This window comes from Diabrotica virgifera, chromosome 6 (assembly GCF_917563875.1).
Source record: "Diabrotica virgifera virgifera chromosome 6, PGI_DIABVI_V3a".
In the NCBI taxonomy this organism is placed as follows: domain Eukaryota; kingdom Metazoa; phylum Arthropoda; class Insecta; order Coleoptera; family Chrysomelidae; genus Diabrotica; species Diabrotica virgifera.
In genome coordinates this window covers 4,598,538-4,619,213 of record NC_065448.1, presented here as the reverse complement: position 1 = coordinate 4,619,213, position 20,676 = coordinate 4,598,538, and the positions used below count along the sequence as shown (strand labels likewise).

Below are 20,676 nucleotides of genomic sequence, written 5' to 3'. Positions count from 1 at the left end.
ACTAAGGAAAACTCAAAGAAGGATTCACTTAACAAAAAGTCATATTTTGTTACCAGAGAAAAATCATTATTTCTAGAGAGAATCAGGGTGCCTCCATGAGCCGAACTTGGACGATCATACCTGGCAATTGTGGTATATTTTTCTACAAAAAAAGGCTCGTTAACTTCAAGCCAGTGCTCTGTAACCGCAACTATCGGAGGAAATCCTAATTCCTCCAGAAACAAAAATAATTCATCAGTTTTATTTCTTATAGAACGAATATTAATCAGAACCATGCCAAAGTTGTCATCACTAAAATAATTTGAGGTTTCTAGTCCCTCAGAACACGTCGTGTTGTTTAAAAATTTCGCTTTGGAGAGCCAGTGGAATAATAACTTCGGTGACATTCCCTTGACTTTTGTAGGTGTATAATTCGTTCCGAAGTTAGATAGGACCTATAAGCGGCAAGATCAGCTTCCACTTCAGCTGGACCAATTCCATAGGCATGGTTAAATTCTAGAAGAACTTTTCGTAGTTCTTCAGTCTAATAGTTCAGAACTCGAAAAGTATTGACTTAGGGAAAAAACTCTATAAAACAAAAGTTGCTTAGAATTAGTCATTATATCCAATTCCGGACTTATTTTGAATGTATATTTTTTCACCCCCGAGAAGGGGTATTCCCCTACATTTTTGAAAAATGGAGGGGATGTAGAATTGTAAACTTTTTCTTATATAATAATAGACAATTTCAACTACCTATTCCCAAATTTTCATCCTTCCTTTATTTTTTTTTTGGTCAGATTATTCTTTGATCGGGCTAATACTTAAAAGTATTAAACGACATTATAGGCCAATCAAGTTAGGTTTTTACTAGACATAATGGAAAAGACGAGGTTTGACAGTTGAAATGTGTAGTATGAGATATTACAAAAAGACTACCATCTTTGGATTCATAAATTTTTTAGTGGAACATTTTTTAAATAAACAATCAAAACGTCAAACTTAGTTTTTTACTCATAACTTAAAAACTTGTTTATTTAGAAATTTGACGTCCACAGGTAACTTTCTCAGAAGAAAAAGATATATCGAGTGAGATACGCTAAATAAAAATCGGTTAATAAACAAAAAAGTTATTGCAAAACGGATGACAAAATCACTGTTTTTGAATATAGTTAATAACAATTTTATTGTTTGTTAAAATACGTTTTAATATACCCAAACTTGAGGGCACTATGGTGTTTGAATGGTGTGCAAAAAATGGTCCAGATCTGTTAAATAGTTTTCGTAAAATTGAATTTGTTTATAAAATTTTTTGAAAAACGAGCTAATTTCTGAGGCTGGTCCAGTTAATATGGCTGAATGTATCTCAATAATCCGGGGCTCATTTCCTTCGTTAAGATGTATACTAATACCCTATGAAAAAAAAAAGTAAAAAAAATTACATGTACGTACACAAAATTATTTGTTAATAAATAGCAGTTTTTAAGCTTATAAACAATTACAATAATTTCGTAGAAATTAGATCAAATTAAATGGCAATACGGAAAGCTGGTTAAAATACACAACTTTCAAAAACAATTTTTAGGTCCTACGACCCTTGGGGTCTGAGATAGCCCCTTTTTTTGAAAAAATCACTGTTACGTTAATTAACAACACTAAGAGCTGAAATTAACCAATCTTTTATAAGAAAAGTCAAAGTTTTTAACAAAGTTTTTAGTAAGAAAAAATGTTAAAAATTGTTTAAAGAGTAGTGTTATAAACAAAAAGTATTTTGCGTTCCGACTAAAGTAAAAAATAGCGGGCGTAGTCGACTGACTGAATAGTGGGCGCAGTTGGCGACCGGCATGCAGCAGCAACTATTAAAATTACGTTATCCCGACCACAAAAATCCACTTTAAGGTGAATGACAAATTTTCGTCATTCCTTATGTTTTCGAGGTCTCTGAATCCGAATATGGAGTTAATTTTTTTCTAGAATTAGTGGAACATGTTCAAAAATCAAATTTTATGGAAAAATGCGAAAAATCAATTTTGATGACTTTTCAATTTTAACTCACTGTATTTTTGGTCGCTGTAAATATTTCCTTTTGAAAATTTTACTGTGTTATCTTTGAAACATTTAGATAACAATGAGATTTGTCCAAAATGACTCAACACGTTAAAAGAGAAGTTGTTAATTTTTAAACATTTTGTCGTCAGATTTCGTTAGTTTCATGTTTACTTAAAAAAGTTGAGTAACAAACTTTTTAGTTTATAATTTTAATTAACACAGAAATAAAATATAATTTATGAAGAAGTTTTCCAAAACAATTTAACTTAAAATATGCAATAGGAAAAATGTTATGTGACTTTATAGACGAGCGGCACACCCCAAAAAAAGCTTATTTCTCGAGACACTGATACTAATTTTGGTCATACTTTATATTTTTGATGGTGATCAAAACTAAAATTAGGGTTGTTTTTAATTTTACGTGGGGGAACATTATCAAAATCGCAACTGTACCCTAAAAATAAAAAAAAATCACGTTTTTTGAGTTTAATTTGCTACAACTCTGTTCAATTGTAATATTTTTTTCTGATATTTTTATAGTATATATTTCTCACCTTTCTGAAGACAATGGGACCTGCTTCAATATTTCTGTCTTGCCATAAAGAAAGTTATAAATTGTTTGAAGTAAAAGGTGCAGATTCTTGAATTGCAAAGTTTAATCGCAAAATTTGAGTAACAAAATTTGAAATTAAGCTGTTTAATTAATTTTAAGTTAAAATCTAGAGTACAGAGAACAAAATGTTTTATAGAAAAAAAATGGTGTAACTTTTAATTTTAAGAAAAACGTGATTTCATCTTTTTTTTTATTTTTAGGGTAAAATTGCGATTTTGACAATGTTTCCCCATCTAAAATTCAAAATAAAACTCATTTTCGTTTTCAGCACCATAAAAAGTATAAAGTAAGACCAAAATTAGCCATTCACCACACCGTGGTTGATATCTCGAGAAATGAGCGTTTTTTTTTGGGGAGTACCACGTACCACTCGTCTATAAGGTCGCGTAACTTTTTTTCTGTTGCATATTTTGACTTTGTGGCCTTTTTATTGTTATTTTTTAAATTTATTTATTTAAAATATAATTTTACTAAATAAATGTGCAACATAATAATATTCATAAAATTCAAGTTTCTACCAAAATATATAAATATAATATTAAGCTTCAAATCAGGTATACTGTCAATGTTAAAAATGGGCTGCAACGGTCTAGCGCTAGCGAATGCTAGTCCTCGAATTTATTCTCATTCGGCTGCGCCCATCACTTTTTTTTTACTTTAGTCGGAACGCAAAATACTCTTTCTTTATAACAATACTGTTTAAACAATTTTTAACATTTTTTCTTGCAAAAAACTTTGTTAAAAACTTTGACTTTTCTTATAAAATATTGGTTAATTTCAGATCTTAGTGTTGTTAATTAACGTAAGTGATTTTTTCAAAAAAAGGGGCTATCTCAGACCCCAAGGGTCGTAGGACCTAAAATTTTTTTTTAGAATTTGTGTATTTTAACCAGCTTTCAGTATTTTTTATTGCCATTTAATTTGATCTAATTTCTACGAAATTATTGTAATTGTTTTTAAGCTTAAAAACTGCTATTTATTAACAAATAATTTTGTGTACGTACATGTAATTTTTTTTACTTTTTTTTTCATAGGGTATTAGTATACATCTTAACGAAGGAAATGAGTTCCTGATTATTGAGATACATTCAGCCATATTAACTGGACCAGCCTCAGAACTTAGCTCGTTTTTCAAAAAATTTTAAAAACAAATTAAATTTTGTAAAAACTATTTAACAGATCTGGACCATTTTTTGCACACCATTCAAACACCATAATGCCCTAAAGTTTAGGTATATTTAAACATATTTTAATAAACAATAAAATTTTTATTAACAATATTCAAAAACAGTGATTTTGTCGTCCGTTTTGCAATAACTTTTTTGTTTATTAACCGATTTTAATTTGGTGTACCTCATTCGATGTATCTTTTTTTCTGAAAAAGTTACCTGTGGACGTTAAATTTCTAAATAAACAAGTTTTTAAGTTATGAGCAAAAAACTAAGTTTGTCGTTTTGATTGTTTATTTAAAAAATGTTCCACTAAAAAATTGATGAATCCCAAGACGGTATCCTTTTTGTAATATCTCATACTACACATCGCACCTTGAAAACCATAGGGCAGTAACTGCAAAAATCATAATATTGAGTTATGAGCATTTTAAGTTTTTGTAAAGTTAATTTTATTTACTGTAATTCCAAAAATTAAGTTGCAAACCTGGTATTTGGCACAATTGTCTTTAATTTTACATATTTTTATATGAATTAAAAAGTACGTAAAATTTCCCCCAGGAAATAGGTATTTCAGCACATACGGCCATATGGTTTTAAAAAATATATCAATTTTCGCATATGATACAGTAAAAATTCATATAAAATAACAGTTTTTTTTATTGATTGTACTTATTTATTACAAATTTTTAGTGTTAACACTTAATCAAAGTCTTGAATATTATAATCTGTCGCTTATATAATGTCTGTCGGTTATATTTCGCTTTTCTTTTGGGATAAACCCATCTGCAGTACGACGTTGAATATCAATTTGTTATAGTCTTGTCGCTTATTTCCAGTGTTGCAATCAAATCTCTATGCAGCACTCTATGTTTTGTTGCATTCAAAGGATGTTTCCTTAGTAGATCTTGCTTTCATTTTACGAGCGTGGGTCACATTTTGCACATATTGCCGTATAGATCTGGGGTTTTGTTCCAATTTTAGAACCGTAGAGCATCAACTACTGCAGATAATGCCTGATGGTATAAAAAGAAGAATCGATTTTTGACAAAAGCCATAGAGATGTATCTTTCTGGTGCCGAACTTAAAATTTTTTGCAGAAGCTGCTACATAGCATTAAAAATAGATTTTTTTCCTATTAGACTGCATTCAAAGGTCATTTCATGAAAAATTGCAGATATTGCCATATGGTTTTCAAGGTGCGACATTTCTACTGTCAAACCTCGTCTTTTCAATTACATATGTCGAAAAACGGCTTATTTTTTACTAACTTGATTGGTCTATTAAGTCGGTGAAAATGGATAAAACTATCCGGGAGCTGCATCTGCCTTACTTGAAATAACAATTAGGTACATCTGTATTGGACATAGACTGCAATTGCCTGCCAACTACTAAGAGTTGACAGTCTATTGAATTCCCGTATTAATTCTTAAATAATACTAATGATGAACTCACGTTAACTGATAGTTCAGAGAAATAAGGGAAAAAAATATCCTGTTGGTGACACAACCCTCTCCAGGCCGAAACCAAAATTTTTTGAGTAGTATGGACATCTATAATAATAACCTATATGTTTCCTCTTCCTGCAGCCGATTTTGATGATATACATAGTTATAAACAAATGGAGATCAAAACACGGTAAATTTTCGCTTGTTTCGTCTATTACCAAAAATTTAAGCATTTTAAACAAATTTGATAGTAAGAAGCTCCTAAATCGTATAAAAAACTTCAATATGGCGTTAGCTGAATATGTCTATCCTTATTGGTTGCTTAGAAAATTGCAAAATAAATCATAAATTTTGAGTTTTTATAAATATTCATAACTTCTGTAAAAATTAACTTAGAACCTTCTTATTACACGGAATGCTGAGACTTCTGGTGCTTAAATCATACCCTAAATTTTAAAGCAATTGGTCAAATAGTTTAAAAATTGTTTAATTTGTTTATCCCAAATTATTTTTTTTGCAACATTCTAAGTCAGAAAATGATGAAGTTACAGTAATACTTTTGATAGTTTATGAAAGAGGAAGATTTACACTATTAATTTAATTAAAAAACAACGACAAAAATAATTCTAAATACAGTGGAACCCCGATAAGTCGGCCCCCGATAACCCGGAAGTCCGGCTAACCCGGACCGATTTTCATCAGATAAACATTTTGATTTTCAATATTTTGTATTTTTCAATTTAATTGTGGCTTATTTCCAATCAAAATAGTTAATTATCAGACAATCCTTTCAACAATAAAAGTGTATGTAATATAATATTTGAGAGATAATGTGTCTAGACTCTCTGTGTCGTGTACTTATGTGTGTAATTTGAACACGAGATTAAAAATTACTCATAGTACACGCCGCAGAAACAACAGCCAGCTGTCTGTAGTATCTATTCCTTTTTATTTCAAACTGTCAGCATTGTTTAGGAAAGACTATTTAAAAAATTCTTTTATAAACAATGGTCTTTAGTATTGTGTGTCTTGTATTGTTTGGGTTTGGTGTTTTTTTTAGAATTGTAATGAGTAGGTAATATGTACTGTGCATATTTATAAAAATATTTCATGTTATTTCAATTCTAACGGAGTTTATCTGTAAGTATACCGTATTTTATTAATTTTTACCATATTCTCCGGCTATCTCGGATTTTCGATAACCCGGATCGGTCGTGGTCCCGATTAATCCGAGTTATCGAGGTTCCACTGTATTGCAAAATTATTTTCCAAGAACATGTGAATTAAAAAGGGGGTAACTTCGTCCCTAATTGTCCTAGGACAATTTTTTTCTTTCCAAATGTGTATAAAAATTCAGTTTTTCTAAATATGAAAAAATAATTTTTCTACGGGTAACGGTTAAAAAGTTATTCTAATTGTTTATAAGTAAGCAAAAAATCGACATATTTTTGCAAAATAATTTAACACTGTGTAAAATTACTTTTTGTCATTTTTTTGAAGTTATACTTCTTTACGGGCGTAATGACGGTGAAATTTTATATGGGAAAACCTAGCGACCGGGCGCATGCGCATTATAACTTTGTTCTGATTGGATGTTCAAATGACATGACAAAAATTATCCAATATGGCAGCTGTGGCACAGCTGTGGGACTGTGTTTGGTTATAATGTATGCTTGTTGCGTTTTAAAATTTGTAGGAAGAGAAACAACAAACAAAAAGTTAGTTAATGGTTATACTGCCTTTTTAAATAGTTTTCATATTATATTTTTGGACTTATTTACATAGAAGAGATGATTGTTGCATGCCAATGTGAAAGCTCATCAAACTGTGCCTAGTATGAGTGCCGCAGATCTCGCTTATTCAAAGCTAAAGAATCTTTCACTGGTAAGTGTTTTATAAATAGTTGATCAAATTTTGTTATGATATTTGAGCATAGCCACTTTGCACGACGCAAGTGATTGCGAAATTTATTAGTCGTTATACGGGCTCCGATACCTACCTTGAACCTACCAAAATACATAAGTAGTATGTAATACTTTTATTTACATAATTTGATTCTTCTTACTCTGTTTTGTTGTATTTTTTCAATTCTAAATCATTTCAATTCAAAATCAAAATAATTTGATTTACATAAGTTAAAAATGTCAAAAGGTTAATCTGTTTAGTTAGACGATCTTCGCACGTAATGACAAGCTGTCTCTGTGGCGAAGTTTTAATGCGAGTGAAAACGCAAATACCAGCCGCGTGGTAAGTTGGTTCGAATCCCAATAGAAACTTTTATTTTTTTATTTTTTTTTATACATTTTATGATTGTAAGTATATTTATTATATAATTTTATTTTCAGAAAATACGTATTTAGTTAAAAATTTTTCCGACAATTAATGTTCAGAAATCATTTGTGGCATTTTTAATGTGTTTGTGTGTGTTTTATTTTTTTATTATTTTAATTTTTGGCACTGTTTTAATAAAAATGTTTGAGAAGTAGTAAGTATAAATTAATTTAATATTTAAATAAAATATAAATAAAAAGTATATTAATTTCGTTTATAATCATATACTCATATAATAGAAGTATAACTTCTTACGTGCGTACAAAGTACACACACATTCTTTTTTTTAATTAAGTTAATAGCATAAATGTTTTTCTTTCATTGTATAAATATCTTGGGTGGACTGTATTATTTTTGTGGTTCTAATAAAAGGAATTTATCTTCAATTTATTAAATTTATTCTTCGTCTAAAATACATTCGTTGGTGTACGTAATGAAATTGAATTATTGGATCTTGTCATTCTGACAATCGGCAACTTACTTAATATCAGCAAATATGTCATTGCCACCTTATTTAGGATTAAACAAATTATGTATTAAGTTTTAACATTCATAAACTGTCCGAAGTGTTACTGTAACCTCATAATTTTCTGACTTATAGTGTTGCAAAAAAAATGAATTTGGGATAAACAAATTCAATAACTTTTAAACTATTTGACCAATTGCTTTGAAATTTAAAATATAATTTAAGCACAAGAAGTCTCAGCATTCCGTGTAATAAGAAGGTTCTAACTTAATTTTTACATAAGTTATGAACATTTATAAAATCTCAAAATAGACATATTCAGCGAACGCCATATTGAAGTTTTTATGAGTTTCTTACTCTCAACTTCGTTTAAAATTCTTAACTTTTTGGTTATAGACGAAAAAGCGAAAATTTACCGTTTTTTGATCTTCAATTGTTTATAACTATGTATATCATCAAAATCGGCTGCAGGAAACATAAAGGTTATTAATATAGATGTCCACACTACTCAAAAAATTTGGTTTGGCCTGGAGGGGGATGTGTCACGAGAAAAATCTTATTTCTCTGGACTATGATATCGATTATTGTATTGCAATTGATCTTCCAATATCAGAGTCTTGATTGAGAGAGTTACAATCCCATTAAATAATTGATGAATATTTCTTGTATTTTCACAACGACACCCGATTTGGGCGTCGAAACGTTAATAAAATTATCTTTTTAGTAAAATTGTGGCTTATTTCACATCAAAACTAGATAATTGATGAAATTCTTAAACAGATTGTTAGTTGGTATTATAAGGAAAGACCTAATAATAAGAAGAATATTGTTGTTTCTAGACTTAAAGAATTGTATAAAGTTAAAGATGAACTGCACATGAAAAATGATATCATCATCATCATCAATCAACCCGGATTTATCCACTGCTGGATATAGGTCTCCCTCAGTCTTTTCCATGCATTTTTGTTTTGTGCTGTTTGCATCCAGTTTTTGTCGATCCTTTTATGTCATCAGACCATCTGGTTGGCGGACGACCTCTACTTCGATATACTTCTTGTCTTGGTCTCCAATGTATTATTCGCTGTGTCCATCTGTTATCTGACATTCTAGCTATGTGTCCAGCCCGGTTCCACTTTAGGGTCATAATTCTAAAAATTATATAGTATATTTTAATTTTATCTGGATCTTTTTTCGCTGATCTAGTCCTGTAAGAACTATAGATACTTCTCTTGATAGCTTGTAACATAGCCAAAATATTGGAGCTTTCGATTCTTTAATGGTTTTAATAATTTAAAAAAGTATTTTTCATTGAATGTAGAACAACTTCGTTTCTTATTCGATCTACCCAGTTTATCAAGGAGTCTCATCTATCAAAGACTTTTATTTTAAAACCTTTTTATATACTTGGCTTCGTTGGTGGCACGGACTCCGCAAATTTTGTAATCCATTTTAAAAATAGTTCTAGGCTACCTAGACACCTGAAATTTTTAGGATAGCTTAGAACTAGCTAACAATGCAATATTTAACTGCTATTATACAGGGTGATTAATTATATAGTGGAGTGAAGCTCAGTAGATCCGTTATAGTAATGTATAGCGATAAAACTTAATAACAAAAATTGTAGCGAACTTTGAGCTTCATATTACAAAATTAGTTAGAATGTTACAGGTTGTCCGATAACATAGTGGCAGACCAAACTTATGTTTTTTTTTTAATAGAACACCCTGTATTTTATTTTATATTCGAAATCTTCGGCACAAGGTCAATGGTTTATTGACGTCATAATTTTTTATTTATTGTCAAAATTTTCGTAAATGTTTGTTTTGCGAATTTTCTTTATATTGAATACAGGGTGAGTCAAAACGCAAGTACATTATTTTCTCAGTAATTTTAAATCGAACACCCTGTATTTTATATCATTATCGAAAAGTACCATTACCATACTATAATTTTTGTATAACATTCCCTATGTGTAAATTTATTAGTTTTCGAGATATTTTCATTTTTCAGAGCAAAGTTATTAATAATTCCGGGTCTAAATATTTCCAAATTTTAAGTAAGCTATGGCCGAATAATTGTCAAACTTACAATTTACGATTACTGATTATTAATCTGTAATCAAAGTTGACTACAATTTTTGTTATTAACTTTTATTACTATCTATTACTTATAACGGATCTACAAAGCTTTACCCCACTGACCAATCACACTGTATGGACAAATCGATTTTTTTTAATTTCAAACTATTTTAAAAATGTGACTAATGCAATGATATTTTAAAGTACGTTAATAAATCGATATCTACAAATTGATGGTGCCTCAGTGACATTAGACTGCAGATCGAGAGGTCCCCAATTGTTTTAAAAGATAATTAAAAGTTGTACTTAAAAAAAGTACTTAAAATTATATATACCATTTTAAAAAACCGTGGTATTATAAAAAATACTATTTTATACTAGTGTAATTTTTGGAATCATAATTATAAATAACAGTTAATACACCTACTAAAAATTCATATTTTATAAGTTAATTATTCTTTCCAAACATGTTGTGTCCTATGTACTGTTGTGATCTTACTTTTGAAATCTAATGATGTTCTCAGATGTAATTTATCTTAATTAATTAATCAATAATTATCTCATTAATCAAACAGATCAAATACCAATATAATGTCAATCTCAGGGCTAAATTATAATATCAATTACTTACTTTCGTGGCTTCAAAGTATTTCTCAGTGGATTCCTAATCGGGATAGATAAAAGAGAGTAAAATAATACACACATACGGATTTCAATCAGAAATTATAAAAATCGTTTATTTTGTATATTTAATATTTTTGTTAATCAGTATTTTGTATTTTGACAACGGCATCCGATTTGGGCGTCAAAACGTTAATAAAAATCATTTTTTAATAATATTGTGGCTTATTTCCCATTATAAATAGTTAAAATCTAAATGGAAATAACTGCTTAATATTTCTTATATCTTATCTTTCTATCTTTATTTAATACAACAGTTACAAAAATGGGAATCTTATTTCTTTTTGTCTCCAAATTTATTTTATTTATAATGAACTATAGTCCAAGTAATGAAGCTTAAAATAGGACAAAACCTCGCAATTTTTACAGAATGAATCGATTTGCTTGAAAATTTGAGAGTAAGTAGTGGATAGTTCAAGGATCAAAATCTATATGATGCCGAAAGGCGCTTTTACCATGCGGGTGGTTGCCACCCCATGTCGGGGGTGAAACTTTTTTATTATATTTTGACCACAAAAGTTGGTAAAAACATTCATTCTAAGCAAAAAATTGTCTATACATTTTTTTGATAAAATTAATAGTTTTCGATTTATTTGCTATCGAAAGTGTTAGTTTTATATTAAAAAAATTAATATTTTTAATGAGTTTTCTGTACATAACTCAAAAAGTTTTCGTTTTATCAAAACAACTTTGCTTAACAAAAATGTACCTTTTGAAAAGATTAACAAAACCTTTTTTTTTAATTTTCTTTAAGACCAATAGTAATCGAGCTATACTTTATTATATGTCCGCTCTTCTTCGTCAAATGCTAGATATTGTAGTTTCAAAGTCAAAAGACGGGAAAACTATGTATTTTTCGAGGATAACTTGTTTAAACTTATTTGAAGTATTTAAAAATATCTAGGGGCAACGTTGCGCTGAGTGTGTGAATATTAATTGTATTTTGCTCCTGCATTAAACCCGTTTTTCGCGAAATGCAGAGTAAATCAATTACAGCAAACGCATAAAGTGTGAAGTTAAGTGAGTAATCTTCGCGCTGAACGAAAAATAATAAACTAAATATTGAAATTGTGCTCCAAATTGGCAAAAATCAAAGGTAAGCGTAACACATAAACAAATAAAACGTCATCGATATTCGAAGTGGATTCTTGTTTGATTGGAACGCGGTGTTGCCAAGTCGACAGGGAAGTCCTGTAAGTAGGGAGGAGCGAAATAGTATATACTGCTCAATATAATTTTATCAAAAAAAAAAAAAAAAAAAGTAAGACGCTACACTGAGAAAGGTTAAGTTTCCGCGGAGATAGTCCGAACGAGATCTTTATCGCAGTAAAGCGAACCAGTTGTAATGAGCAGAGAAGATAAAAAATACGAAGAGCTATTATTTCGAACAGAAAGTGACGGTACCACGACAGACGAAAACGACAAGAAGAGAAAAGAGGAAGAATTGGAACGGGCTTTTAACAAAAGTCGAAAAATAAGCAGATCTCCCTCCTACAGAAAGGAGAAAATGGAGGAGAATATACAAAAAATTATGGAAATGATGGCAGGAGTAAGTCTAAAAATCGAGGAACAATCAAGAGAACTTAGCGAGATGCGTAGAGAGCAGAAAGAATATAGAGATGAAATAAGAGAGTTACGCCAGGAGAATGTAACATTAAGAGAAGAAAACACGAAACTAAAACAGGCAGTTTATCAAATAGAAGAACGGCTTGAAAGTTTAGAAAATCAAAAAAGGCGAAAAAATATAATTATACAGGGATTGAACATAGATACAAATGGGCCAGATATCCTAAAACATGCAATGAAAAATTTTATGCAGACAGAATTAGAAGTAGATGTACAAATAGAGAAGGCTCTGAAGTTAGGAGAAAAAGTTTGTCTGGTTGAGCTTGAAAAGGAAGAAGATAAAAGAAAAATTATGCGAAACAAAACCAAATTGAGAAATCGAGAAGAAGGTCTAGTTTATATCAACGATGACCTATCAAAGAACGACAGAATTGTACAGAAACGTGTCAGACAAAAAGCTCAAGAACTAAGAAAGGAAGGGAGAAAAGTGAAAGTAGGGTATAAGAAAATATATGCCGATCATGAAATATGGCGCTGGGATGGAATGAACCAAACGTTGGTGGTAGAGACCAAAGCAAAAAACTAAGCAATATCAATGAAAGGAAACAAATGACGACGAAAAATGCAAAGAATAGGATTACGAACTATGGAAATAAAACAAATCAAGACAGCAATAAAAAAGAAAAGCCGAAAAATGACAAGATACAGTTTGCAACAGAGATAAATAAGACGGAAACGACGCAGGCAATGGACAAGGCAATAAGTAAAGATAACAAAAAGAAAACTAAAGTCAACTTGGGTACATGGAATGTAAGAGGCACATACGAAACAGGAAAACTCAAAGAACTAATTAGTGAAATTAAAAGATATAATGTAGAAATAATAGCCTTACAAGAGACAAAACAATTGGAAACAGAAATAGTAGAAATAGAAGACGTGGTATTTTTTAAAAGCGGGGGAGAAACCAGAAGGTTAGGAACAGGTTTTATAATACAGCGAAAATGGAAGGAAAGAGTAATGGCATTCCAACCAATATCAGATAGACTATGCACAATAAGATTAAAAGGGGACAAACGAAACATAAGTATAATAAATGTACACGCACCGATTGAAGATGCCACAGAAGAAGAAAAAGATGAATTCTACGAGCAATTGGAAAGAGAATATGATAAATTACCAGTGTTTGACATCAAAATAATAATGGGAGACTGCAACGCCAAAGTAGGAAGAGAGAATATATACGAACACATAATAGGGAAATATAGTAAGCATGAGGTGTCGAACGATAATGGCCAAAGAATAATAGGCTTTGCAACAGAAAGGCAAATGGTGATACGAAGCACACAATTACGCCGAAAAGATATATATAAAGGAACGTGGATTTCCCCTGATAAGAAGACAGTAAATCAGATAGACCATATTTTAATAGAGAAGAAGCATGCAAACAATGTAATAAATGTAAAGAGCATGAGAGGAGCGGACTGTAACTCTGACCACTACCTGGTGAGAGCAGAATATAAAATCGAGCATAACATAAAGCGAAACAATAAAACAACAGAAAAAATTGGAAAACAATTTAACATAGGACTACTAAAAGATAACAACACACAGAAGAAGTATGAACAGGGAATAACCAACAGACTAATCAGGGAACAAGAAACGTCAAGCCCAGACAAACAATGGCAAAATATCAAAGAAGCAATCTTGGACACAAGTAAAGCAATCCTAGCGAAAACCAAAAGAAAACACAAAACAAAAGATTGGTATGATGAAGAATGTCAAGAAGTAGCAGAAGCAATAAGAAAAGTAAGACTCAAAAATCTCACAAATGACGAAGAAAGCACTAGAGAAGAATACAGAGAATTGAGAAAAATCATGAAAAGAAAATGTAGAAGCAAAAAGAGAAAATACAACGAGAACAAACTGAAAGAAATAGAAGAAAAATTTCAAAAAAAAGAAATAAGATCATTCTACCAGGAAGCAAAAAAAAATGGAAAGAGGATATCAAAAAAACAACCCATATATGAGAGATGATAAAGGGATGTTGCTAAATGAGCCTGAAAAAATAATGGAAAACTGGCAACACTATTTCACAGAACTGCTAAGTAAGAGCGAAAGAAGAACGAAATAAAGAGCTTGAAAAATAACAAAAGCCCAGGAATAACAGAAATATCTGCCGAAATGATAAAATCAGGAGGGAAAAGACTACAGAAAGAGATATATGACCTGATAAAAAGAATATGGGAAGTAGAAAAAATGCCAGAAGAGTGGACCATAGCAAGAATATGCCCTATACATAAAAAAGGTGATAGAATGCGATGCGAAAACTACAGAGGCATCGCACTATTAGAAATAGTTTACAAACTCTTGGCACAAAGTATAAGAAAAAGGCTAAGTCATTATTCGGAAAAAATACTGGGGGAATACCAGGCAGGTTTTAGAAACAACAGATCAACGACTGACCAAATATTTGCCTTAAAAGAAATACAGACTACCTGTTACGAACATAAAACAGTACTATATGCTTTGTTCATAGACTTTAAGCAGGCTTACGACACAGTAAATAGACAGCAGATGTACGAACTGATGAAAGAATTGGGGATACCAAGTAAAATTGTCAGGATGATAAAGATGACGATGGAAAACACAACAAACGAAATAGCTTGGAAAGGGTATACATCCAAAAAGTTTGAAACCAAGGAAGGATTACGACAAGGAGACCCACTATCAACAATGGCATTCAATCTAACATTGGAAGGAATAATCAGGAAAAGCAGAATAAACATGCAAGAAACGATATTTAAAAACGGCCACCAATGCATAGCATTTGCAGATGATCTGACGCTATTAGCAACAAGCAAAAAAGAACTACAAAAGTTAATGAAAAACATAATAACAGAAGCCAAAAAATTCGGACTTAAAATAAATGAAGAAAAGACAAAATATATGATAATGGGAGAGATCCAAAAAGAAAAAGAGAATAACATCATAGTACAAATAGATGGAGAAAAAACATACTCGTTTAAAAGAGCCAAAGAAATTATTTACCTGGGAGCCAAAATAGATGAAAATGCTCATGAAGAAGGGGAGATAAAGGCAAGAATAGCTAAAGGAAATAAAAAATATGGAGCATTACGCACGAAATCCAAATACGTATCAAGAAAAACAAAAATAAGAATTTATAAGACTGTTATCAGACCTACAGTAACATACGCAAGCGAAACATGGGTGCTCAAAAAGTCAGAAACAGACCTGTTAGAAAGATGGGAGAGAAAAATGCAAAGAGCAATATATGGAGGTGTAAAAATAGAAGGTCAGTGGAGAAGAAGAACCAATAAAGAATTGGAAGAACTATATCAAGAGCCAACGATTACGACGACGATCAAAGCACAGAGAACACGATACTTGGGGCACATAGAGAGAATGGGAAGTAAACGAATGCCAAAAATGGTACTTTCACGAAGACCAATACAAAAGAGGAGGAAAGGCAGGCCAAGGAAGAGATGGAAGGACAGTGTATATGAAGACTTGAAGAAAAGTAACATTGAGAGGTGGAAAGAACTAGCATTGGACAGAAGGAGATGGAGAGAGGTTGTGAAGGAGTGTATAAAAAGACTGAAGTGTATTTAAATAAAATTTATAAGTTATGTAAGTTATATTAAGTTATTTACTATATTATTTATGTAATCAGAAATGTAAACATTTTAGCCCTAGGCCTACAAGGCCTGTTGCGCTTAATAAATAAATAAAAATATCTATCTCCAGAAATAAAAAAAAGTCTTTAGCTCAAAAATTAAGTGGCTTATAATGAAAAGAATGTCAGACCCTATATTTTTCAGCGAAAAATTGACCGAAAGCAAACCCCTAATCACCACCCTGATTAAAATTATTCATTGACCTTATTTCGTCTTCTTTATTATGTATTATTAATAGGTTTTAGAAGTTTAACGGGTTTAGAATGATTAGTTTTAAAAAAAAATGGGGTCAAAAGCAAATATCGAATTTTTGAAGTTTGGTAAAAAATTCCCTTTTCTTCAGAATAGAAAGATTATCATCAGAGATACGAAAAAATATTTAAATACGAAATTGTAGCTTATTTAATTACCAAGAACTTCGTTTGCAAAAATTTTTTCTGCGATAAAAATTGAGTGAGCTATTGACAATTAAATCTTGTAATAACATGTAAAAATCACCTTTACCAACCCTTTCAAAGTCGCCACTTTTTGAGACTGAGGATTTTAAAAGGATTTAATATTAATAGTCTTATAGATCTTGTAAACACCTACAAAATTACTTTTTACTACACTTTCTAAGATAAAAATTAAAAAGGTTACGGTTAAAAAATCAATATATTTTTTTGAAAAAAAAAAGAAATCCAATTGGAAGCATAATAATGTAAGTTAGCTTTGATTTTAGTCATTGGCCTTATTCATTCTTCTTTATTTATGTATTATTAATAGATTCTAGAAGTTTGACTGGCTTAGAATGATTAGTTTTTAAAAAACTGGAGTTAAAAGCCAATAACGACTTTTTGTAGTTTGGTAAATAATGCCATTTTCTTCAAAATAGAAAGATTAGCATCAGATATACAAAAAATGTTTTTATATAAAATTGTAGGTTATTTAATTCTCAAGAAATTGGTTTGAAAAAAATTTTTCTACGGCAAAAATTGAGTGAATGGTAAATGAGTATATATCGAAAAACATTGATTTTTTCTGTATAAAACTAACATTTTCGATAGCGAATAAATCGAAAAGTATTAATTTTATCAAAAAAATGTATAGAACATTTTTTGCTTATAATGAATGTTTTTATCAACTTTTGCAGTCAAAATATAATAAAAAATTTCCACCCCTAAGATGGGGTGGCAACCGCCCCCATTGTAAAAGCGCCTTTCGGCATCATATAGATTTTGATCCTTGAACTATCCACTACTTATTCTCAAATTTTCAAGCAAATCGATCCATTCTGTAAACATTGCGAGGTGAAATGCTTCGGTTCCTGGACTACTATTATGATTTATCAGTAACAAATTGATTTAGGTTTGATGAAATTTTTTTAATAGTGATTGTGTGGCTCAATTTTCAATGTGGTATTTAATACACAAACCATACATTCATGTCATAACAAATTAGACTGACCTTTACTGATGATTTGACAATGTCTTCACACAAAACACGTTTCCTATTGGCTTGGGTTGCGATCCAACGACTCGTCCAAGTCTTCCAGTAATGCCTCAGCTCCTTTGAAAACTACGCCTCGTGCAGCACTCGTTCCTGCCTTCTCCTGATGCCGTGTTCCACCTTTTTTAAACACTTCAAACAAACCGGGATACTCTAGACTCAAGGAGTTATATACTATCTCGACTCGGCCTAACGCTCGTTCCACGATATCTTAGCTTTTTCTTTTCAAAAACAAAACTAACTATACCGGCGTTTCACTTTTTTGTACACTCTACTCGAAAACTGGACTTCCGCCTCGCGATCCTCAAAACACTTTGACTCTCATTCCTCATTCATTCTCCTCCTTCCAAATACCCCTTCCAGCATTCCAAAATCACCCAATCCCAAGCAACTTTCAATTATCCGTATTTACCAACACAAACTTTCCTTTTCCTAATATCTTAATGGATTTCAAGAAAAAATAATATTCCCCATTTCAATTTTACTTTCCACATTAACCCTCTTTACAAATTTAATAACCTATTATCTTATTTGCTAGAATATGAATTATCGGTGGTTATTCACACCTTTCCACGAACACTTTCTTTTTAAACATCACTCTAATTGTTTACTTGAGTCGTATTGTTCCTGGGGTTCGTAAACACTTCTCCGAAACACTTTCTTAAAAACTACCTATACATAATTTGTTTTATACAGGGTGTTCCAAATTTACATGCCCGCGGCGAGAAAAACGAAAACCTTTATTTTTATTTGAATTTTAAATACAGCTATAGACTTTTATTTCTTATGTCAAATAGGAATATAACAGTACATATGTACATGTACAATAACAAAACCGTGATATTATAAAAAGTACTTTTTATTAGAGTGTAATTTTTGGATTTTTAAGCATTTTATCCTTAAATCGTTTATCGTTAAATTATTTTATATTCTTTCCTATAAATAATAAAAAGGTTTTATTATAAAAAAGTTATTTTTTATAAAAGTGTAATTATTTAATATCGAATATGTCCCCAGATCTCTGCTCTATACAGCATTGTGAAGAATATGTATAGACATACTAATCTTATATTTAGTTTTACTATAATATTTTTTCAGAAAATTTATTATTGATCTAAGTAATAACGACAGAAATATGCAGAAAGCAACAGAGAGATGATTACGAAGAAAGCAGAAATGGGAAATAAGTGAAAACTGGGTTTGCCAAAATAATTTTAGAGGCGAAATGTATTGTCTTGCATTTTTAATTTTTCGTGGTCCAACATGTAAAGGAAAAATCAAACAATAAGGAATGCATGTAATTTTCCCCTTATTTCCATATTCTAAATTTTTAAAAATATATAGGGAATACTGATTTTTTGACATCCTTGACATGCCATTCCTATTACAGCGAGCATTTCATTGGGTAGAATTAGTGACGAGTTTATATGACGTCATTATTATATTTGGAGAGGTTGTAACTGGTAACTGGCATCTGTTATCTCATAGTATTGGAGGTTAAATATATAGTCAAAATATTGTTTTCAAATTATATTTTATTTAGTTTATTTTAACGACAGTTTATTATTAACCCTTTCCCTTTCCTATTGTTGATTGGTCGATTAGGTTCGTAATATAGGCTATTGCTTATGTTCAAAATAAGAGAGCTGAAAGGAACTACAACGTTAACGGGATTTTATTGTCTCGTATAGTCAATGGACCTCTAAATTTGAAAAAACCGCGGAGTGCTACCATTTAAATGGGTGCGTTTTTGAGAAATGGGTGAATTAGTCCCTAGGCACAGGGTGAATTAGGGTGAGTGCTATGCACTTTTGGTACAAAGACGTCTATAGGAAAATTATTTCAGGTTAAATTTACTATCGAAATATTACAATTTAAAGTCAAAAATATTCTTATTTACAAAAATATATTCAAAAGAAAAGCAAAAAAACAACACGAAAGAAAGCAATTTTGTTTTTTGCCCCATAAATTTTTTCCACGGGGGTATAGGTATAGACATTGCTTCAGCAGTAATTAATTTACATTCTTTCTCTTTAAAATGACGTTTAGTAGAAGTCTCTAGGATTTATATTTTACGAAATAGGATTTTTCAGAATGCACCGCTCACAGCATTTTTGGACCATTTTCTCCATTATTTCGCAAACATTGTTCTGTAACTTTTTTTACGCATCTCTAGGTATATGTAATGATACATTCATTAGAAAGAGGAGTCAATTACCTTTAAAATGGTCTATTGTATAAGGTTGCTTGACTATTTTGAAGCAAGTTCTGCTTTTTCAAGTTTTTATACTTTTAATGATTTTTGATATTTTTTATGATTATTTTTTAAATTTCTCATTTTGACTTTTTTTCGTGTACATTTAGGGATATACATTGTATAATAGAAAACAGCATATTTTCTTTACTTTAAAATGGTGTATTCCATAAAAATCTAGGACTATTTTTAAACAAGATGTCCGTAGGATATCCAAGAGTATCTGTAAATTGAAAAAATTTAAATTTTTTTATTTTTTTTTCAATTAGAAGAATATAATTGCATATTATAATATAATTTTTAATTCCAAATAATATTTCTTAATAACACTTTCCGATATTGTGAAATATAAAGGTACTTTACTCCTGAGCAAATTCATATTTTTTAACATACCTGGTATAAAATACATACACATAGTGTATTAATCCGGTAGGTATGTTATACATAGTGTACTATTAATAAAATTTTATATCTGATGATCGCATTTTAGGTTTCAGACTAGGCAGAGCATTTTATAAAGAATAACTTTTTTTCATATAATTAATACTAAAAAAGCTGTGAGTAGCGAAATTTGAAAAATCATATTTTAGAAACTGTAAACCACAGGGACTTATACCAAACGCCATTTTAAAGAGGAAGGATGGAAGTTTTTTTTTCTGTAAAGCAATGCCTATACCTATATCCCCGTGGAAAATAGTTATGGGGCAAAAAACAAAATTTCTATCTTTCATCTTTTTTTCTTGCTGTTCTTTTGGATATATTTTTGTAAAAAAACATGTTTTTGACTTTAAAATGTGATATTTTGATAGTAAATTTAACCTGGAATAATTCTCCTATAGACGTGTTTACACTACATGTG

General features: G+C 30.5%; 1 protein-coding gene across 4 annotated transcripts in view; it reads left to right on the top strand.

Moving 5' to 3' along the window:
• The window catches only part of LOC114327062 (phospholipase B1, membrane-associated-like), a 112,304-nt gene that overhangs the window by 41,016 nt on the left and 50,612 nt on the right, over window positions 1-20,676 (top strand). Inside the window, exon 1 of one of the 4 annotated variants that reach the window (XM_050654237.1) lies at window positions 11,727-11,910. The exons of the other annotated variants lie outside the window; for them this stretch is intronic. The gene's annotated coding sequence lies outside the window, so the exon portion shown is untranslated. Of the gene's footprint in view, window positions 1-11,726; window positions 11,911-20,676 lie in introns of those variants that run through there. 4 annotated transcript variants of the gene reach the window in all.